The sequence below is a fragment of the Rhinopithecus bieti genome, unplaced genomic scaffold (genome assembly GCF_001698545.2).
Source record: "Rhinopithecus bieti isolate Rb0 unplaced genomic scaffold, ASM169854v2 scaffold_11944, whole genome shotgun sequence".
Lineage (NCBI taxonomy): Eukaryota > Metazoa > Chordata > Mammalia > Primates > Cercopithecidae > Rhinopithecus > Rhinopithecus bieti.
In genome coordinates, this window is record NW_016807378.1 from 1,427,155 (window position 1) to 1,434,211 (window position 7,057).

At 36.5% G+C, this 7,057-nt stretch overlaps 1 pseudogene across 1 annotated transcript; it reads left to right on the forward strand.

Moving 5' to 3' along the window:
• The first annotated feature begins 6,605 nt into the window (after positions 1 to 6,605).
• On the forward strand, positions 6,606 to 7,057 carry LOC108535504 (60S ribosomal protein L6 pseudogene; annotated as a pseudogene). The gene has a single exon (XR_001887247.1). The product of XR_001887247.1 is annotated as a 60S ribosomal protein L6 pseudogene (transcript).

Sequence of the window (7,057 nt, forward strand, 5' to 3'; positions counted from 1 at the left end):
CTGGGTAATTTATAAAGGAAAGAGGCTTAATTAATTGACTCACAGTTCCACATGGCGGGGAAGTCCTCACACTCATGGCAGAAGGCAAAGGAGGAGCAAAGTCATGTCTTACATGGTGGCAGGCAAGAGAGAACTTGTTCAGGGAAACTCCCTCTTATAAAACCATCCCATCTCATGAGACTTATTCACTATCACGAGAACAGCATAGGAAAGACCCTCCCCCATGATTCAATTACTTCCCACTGGGTCCCTCCTATGACACATGGGAATTGTGGGAGCCACATTCAAGATGAGATTTGGGTGGGAACACAGCCAAACCATAGCACAGTGGTACAAAAGCAATATACAGTCAGTATGCTCCTTGACTTACGATGAGGTTTTCTCCAGATAAATGCACTATAAGTTGAAAATATCACAATTTGAAAGTGTGTTTTCAATGGATAAAAATATTAAGCCAAAAATGTGCTTTTCACTGGTTTGAAACTATTAAGTCAAAAGTGTGCTTTTCACTGGTGAAAATACCATAAATTGAAGGCTTGATTTTGACTGGTGAGAATATTATAAGCCAGAAATATGTTTTTGACTTACAATATTTTCAACTTACGATGGGTTTATCTGGATACATAACCCCATCATCATAAGTTGAGGAGGATCTGTACTTACATGTAAATTGAACAAAAAGTGAACAGGGTTTATATACTAAAAATTACAAAACACTGATGAATAAAATCAAAGAAGACCTAAGTAAATAAAGAGATACAACATGTCCATGGATTGGAAGACTCAACAGTAAAAATGTCCTTTTTTTTTTCAAGTCATTTCTATTTTTATTTTACCAATAATTTTAAAACCAGTTTGTTTAGTAAAGTTATACTTAAGTCACATGAACTTGAAAAGTACTTAGACTTATTTAACTTATGAGTACTCTTCTACCTATATGTCAATTTGGTAGACAGAACATGTAACAATAAGTGTACATACAAATAAACATATCTAGACATGTATATACACACATAAATGAAGATTCAATAGCTTTTACCTTGGAACTTTAGCCATGAGATAGCAATACAAACTTGCCAGTTTTACTTTTGCTTGCCCCAATAGTTAATCCAATGAAGGCAGTGAACCAAAATTTCAGGTAAAGCAGTTTCCATAGCAGTTTAATTTTTAAAGGTCAAACCTCCCCAGACTCCAAAGAACACTGGGGCCAAACAGCACCAAAGGAGAACATCACATACTAACCAGGCCCAACCCTGCTTGGAACAGCAGCATCGAAGCCTGGATACATGCAGCTCCATCTCACTTTCCCAATCAACAGCATACTTGATTACAAACAATACTGGGGGCAAACAGTATTGCAACTGTGAGACAAAATTCTAAGGAGGGCTTAGTACTAAGCCTTAGGACCTCTGCCAAGGGTGTTCCCTTCAGAGACGTTGAGGTCCGAAGGATCACCTGGGGCATCCCTCTTTGGGGTCCAGTGTTTGGACCCCAAAGAGGGTCCAAACTTTGGAGTATCAGACGTCTCTGACCTCAGGTGGGCACCAGTGCTGCTTTGCATGTTTTCCCTCCAGAGGCAATGGCCTACTATGAGCCTTCCTTTGGTTCCTAGGTGTAATCCCTGACTTTCAGAATCCTTATAATTTGATAAGGCTTATGCTTCCTGTTCCACTACAGTGATGGAGCAAAGGAGGAGCATTTGGTTCCACTCTAGTGGAACAGCATGCTTCCTGTTCCACTAGAGTGATGGAGCAAGTGGACTTTGCTCCATTCCGTGAACTGTAATGTTAGGAACTGGAAGCTAGGTGGGTTTCTTTTGTCCTTAGCCAGTCGAGTAGAGTAAGGGAAAATTTTAGTATAAGAAAAGAAGGTTTAAGTTGCCTGAAACACATGTGAGCTGGCCCTGAGCTGCTCCACATGTAGGGATCAGGGACCACAACCGGAAAAGACATAGAAGAGTCCTTCAGAGTGACCCCAGTCAGAAATCTGCAGTTGCCTCTTTGTTTAGGTGCTGCCCACCAAGGGTCCCAAGTGAAGGAGAGATTCCCCTGCATGGAGCAGAAAGGAAAAGGAAAAAAAAAAAAATCCCAAACTTATTTTACATCCTGACTGGCTTGCCAAAATACGTTACCAGTGGAGGGTGTCTAGGTTCTTGGTGTCTTGAACAAAGAATTGGACAAAACGAACAAACAAAGTAAGAAAAGAATGAAGCAACAAAAGTGGAGATTTATTGAAAATGAAAGTACACTCCACAGAGTGGGAGTGGGCCCAAGCGTAGGGGCTCAAGAGCCTAAAAATGTCAATTCTACCCAAATTGATCTACTAATTTAATGTGATTATAATGAAAATCCCAGCCAAATTTTTCATAGATATAAACAAGCTGATTTTAAAATGTTTATGCAAAGGCCAAACAATTTTGAAAAAAAAAGATAAGAAGATTCACACCACACAATTTTCTAGTAATCAAGACAGTGTGATATTAGAAGAGGGAATGACATATTGATCAATGTGACAGAATCAATAACCCGGAAATAAATCCACACAAATATAGCAAATTAATTCTTGACAAAGGTGCCAAAGCCATTCGATAAACAAAGGAGAGTCTATAACAAATGATGTTAGAATTTAAAATTCTATATGTAGGAAAAAATAAACCTAAACTTAACACTTTATACAAAAATCAACTCAAAATGGATCACAGGTCTTAAGGTAAAACATAAAGCTATTAAACTTTTTTATAAGATTTATAAGAAAACATAAGAAAAAATACATATGTCCTGTGGTTTAAAAGTTCTTAAATATTACATCAAAAGAACTTATAAAATAAAAAACTGAAAAACTGAACTTCATTAAAATTAAAATCTTCGGTTCTTTGAAAGACACTGTTCATAGAATGAAGAAACAAGCTACAAACTGGAAGAAAATATTTACAAATCACAAACCCAACAAAATACTTATATCCACTTAACCGAAGACGATATATAATGAAAATAAACCCATATAAAACAGATGCTCAAAATCATTATCCATTAAAGAAATGCAAATTTCAATCATGATGCAATACCACTACACACCTAGAATGACTAAAATAACAAATACTAACAATACCAAGTGCTGGTCAGGATGTGGAACTACTACATATATACATTTCATACATTGGTGGTAAAACTGCAAAATGGCATGAACACTCTGGAAAACAGTGGCAATTTCTTATAAAGTTAAACACACACTTAACAAATGACCCAGCAATCCCACTCTCAGGTATTACACTAGAGGAATAAAAACTAACGTTCACACAAAAACTTGTACATGAATGTTTACAGCAGTTCTAGTCCTAATCAACACAACTGGAAAAAAAACTAAATATTCTTCAAAGAATGAATGCATAGGCCAGGCGCAGTGGCTCATGCCTGTAATCCCAGCACTTTGGGAAGCTAAGACAGGTGGACAACTAGAGGCCAGTTCAAAAGCAGCCTGGCCAACAGGGCAAAACTCCGTCTCTACTAAAAATACAAAAATCAGCCAGGCATGGTGGTGCATGCCTGTAATCCCAGCTACTCCAGAGGCTGTGGCATGAGAATCACTAGAACCTGGGAGGCAGAGGTTGCAGTGAGCCGAGATCGTGTCACTGCACTCACTGAAGCCTGGGCAACAGACCAAAACTCTGTCCTCCCCCCCTTTAAAAAAAAGGATGAATGAATGGATAAACAGGTACATCCAACCAACGGACTACTACTTAACAATAAAAAAGAATAAACTAGTTCATGCAACAACTTGGATGAATCTCAAAGGCATTATGCTAAATAAAAGAAGCCAGTCTCAAAAGGTTACATGCTGTGTGACTTCACTTACGACATCAAAAAGATAAAACTACAGTGAAGGAAAAGAGACTAGTAGTTACCAGGGATTAGTGAGAGAAGGAAGATGCAACTACAAAGGGATAGAAAGCACAAAGGAACTTTTGGAAGCAATGAGACAACTCTATATCCTGAATGCTGTAGAGGATATACAAAATCTATACTCATGGTAAAATTCATAGAACCATACACCAAAAAATACCTATTTTACTCTGTTAATTTTCTATTTTAAATTTAAAAAAATAAAAGGTAAATACCTAAGATTCAAGGGAAAGATTAGGTGAGAATATGTTTACAATTCAGTGCTTTGAACAACATCTAAAACATAGAAAGGTATCATTACATATATGCAAGTTATTTTCATTAAGTAATCTGGAAAGTTAAAGATGACAGGCTACCTAACCTTATGCCATGAGCCACATATCAAACCCTGGATTACTTCCTCAATCCTCAGAGAGTGGTTTGGCTTGAGAATAAAAGAAATAAGCTTCATTTCCTTTATTCTGAGGAACTCAAAATGTATTCTGAAAATGACACCACCAGAAAACTCTAAAATACAACAAGGCAAGTGCCATCTTACTCACTATAGGTTCTATACCTCGTTTTCATTTTTTTTTAGAATTTAAATCAGAAAAAGCTAAAAACTAAGGCTAGCATCCTATATGTAAACCAACAACTATACTATTAATTTATTTTAGACAAGTCTTTTTAACAAAATGGTGCTGGAACAACTGGTTATCTACATGGAAAAAGCAAACTTTGACTCTCTGCCTTACCCCATACCCAAAAAATTACTTCAAGTTAGATCATACACCATAAAACTTCTAGAAGAAAACAGAGTATCTTAGAGATGCTTAAGTAAAACTTTCTCAAGGTATTAAAAAAAGCACTAAATGTAAAGGAAAAAAATTAGTGCATTAGACTTCAACAAAATTAAAATGTCTGCTTATCAGAAGACATTTGGAAAATGAAGAGGTAAGCAACAGATTGAGAGAAAATATTCATAACACATACATATGGCAAAGGACTCACATCCATAATATAGTGACATGACACATAACAAACTTCAGTGGTAGCTGTCATGACATTGTGATGTAATTACTTTTTTATAAAGTAACTGTAAAACTCAAAAGCCTAAGTGTTCAGTGTTTATAAAGTCCGTAATAGTGTATAGTAATGGCCTAGACCTTCCATTCACTCACCTCTCACTCACTGACTCACCAAAAGCAATTTCCAGTCCTGCAAGCTCCATTCACGGTAAGTGCCCTATACAGGTGTACATATTTTTACCGTACTTTTTCTACGTTCAAATACGTTTAGATATACAAATACTTAGCATTGTGTTACAACTGCCTACAGCATTCAGTACAGTAACATGCTGTACAGGTTTGTATCTTAGAAGCAATAGGCTACAACATATAGCCTAGGCATGGAGTAAGCAACGCATGACTGTCTGAAACAACTACAAACCAGTAATTTTTTGAAAATCAACAATCCAATTTTAAAATTAGCAAAAGACTTGAACACTTCACAAAAGAAGATACATAAATGGTCAATAAGAACATAAAAAGGCATTCAATATCACGGGTACTATATGGCTAAATAAAAGAATGGCAACATCAAATGTTGGTGAGGATGCAGAGCAACTGGAACTTTCATATATTGCTGGTAGGATTGTAAATGGTACAACCACTTTGAAAAAGTATATGTCAGTTTCTTTTAATGTTAAATACATATCCACTCTGACTTAACAATTTCACTCTTAGGTATTTATCCAACAGAAATGAAAACACGTCTCCACAAAAAAGACTTGCACAAGAATGCTCAGAGCAGCCTAATTCATACGCCAAAAACTGGAAACCTAAATATTCATCAACATAAGAGTGTATAAACAAATTGTGACAGAATAATAAATAAATTGTGATCTATTCATAAAATATATTCATTCAGAGAACACATTCATTGAATATATTCATATGACTGACATACAAAACAGTATGAATGAATTACAGGACAGTATATGGAGTGAAAGATGCTCAACACAAAAGAATGCATACTGTATAATTCCATTTGAAGAGGTTAAAAAACAGGTAAAAGAAATCTATGGTAATAGACATCAGTAAGTGGCTATCTCTGAGGAGCTGGATGGAACTGACTAGAAAGAGGCTCAAGGAAAGATTCTGTATCTTGTTTTGGTTCATGATTACATAAGTGTATATAACCATCAAAACTTGAACTCAACATTTAGGCCCATGCATTTTATTATATATAAATTATCTGAATTTTTTTAAAAATAAGCAAAAAATAAAATGAACAACAATATTAACAAGAAAGAAAAAATACTTAATCAAGATTATAAAGGAACAACCCCAAAGATTATGTCTGCTCTTAAGAAATAGAGAAATAGGTGCTAATTTACTATCTAATGGAAAAAAAGGTTACCTCTCTTTAGGAGACAGTCCCAAAAACAGAAACACAGACTTAAGGCCTAAAAGGTTCTAAAGTAGCTTTTCATCCTCAAGTCCAACTCTGAGAACTTCAGTTCTACCTGATGAAGAATTATATTAACCTAATATGTGATAATATTAGGTTACACTGTATTATACATTAGGTTACATTATACATCCATATCCTTTATACCTGCCATGAGGGCGACCAGCCCACCATTTCTACAAGCCCTTTGGTGAGCAAGAGTTGTTTCTTTATAAAAATAATTTATTTTCAATCTTGGATTTAGCGGCTGAGTACTTCCTCTTGTACATGGCCTTTCTGGAATACATGGCAGGAAAAAGAAGGAGAAGGTTCTTGCAACTCTTACAAAACCAGTTGGTGGTGACAAGAACGGCGGTACCCGGATGGTTAAACTTCGCAAAATGCCTAGATATTATCCTACTGAAGATGTGCCTCGAAAGCTGTTGAGCCACGGCAAAAAACCCTTCAGTCAGCACGTGAGAAAACTGCGAGCCAGCATTACCCCCGGGACCATTCTGATCATCCTCACTGGACGCCACAGGGGCAAGAGGGTGGTTTTCTTGAAGCAGCTGGCTAGTGGCTTGTTACTTGTGACTGGACCTCTGGTCCTCAATCGAGTTCCTCTACGAAGAACACACCAGAAATTTGTCATTGCCACCTCAACCAAAATCGATATCAGCAATGTCAAAATCCCAAAACATCTTACTGATGCTTACTTCAAGAAGAAG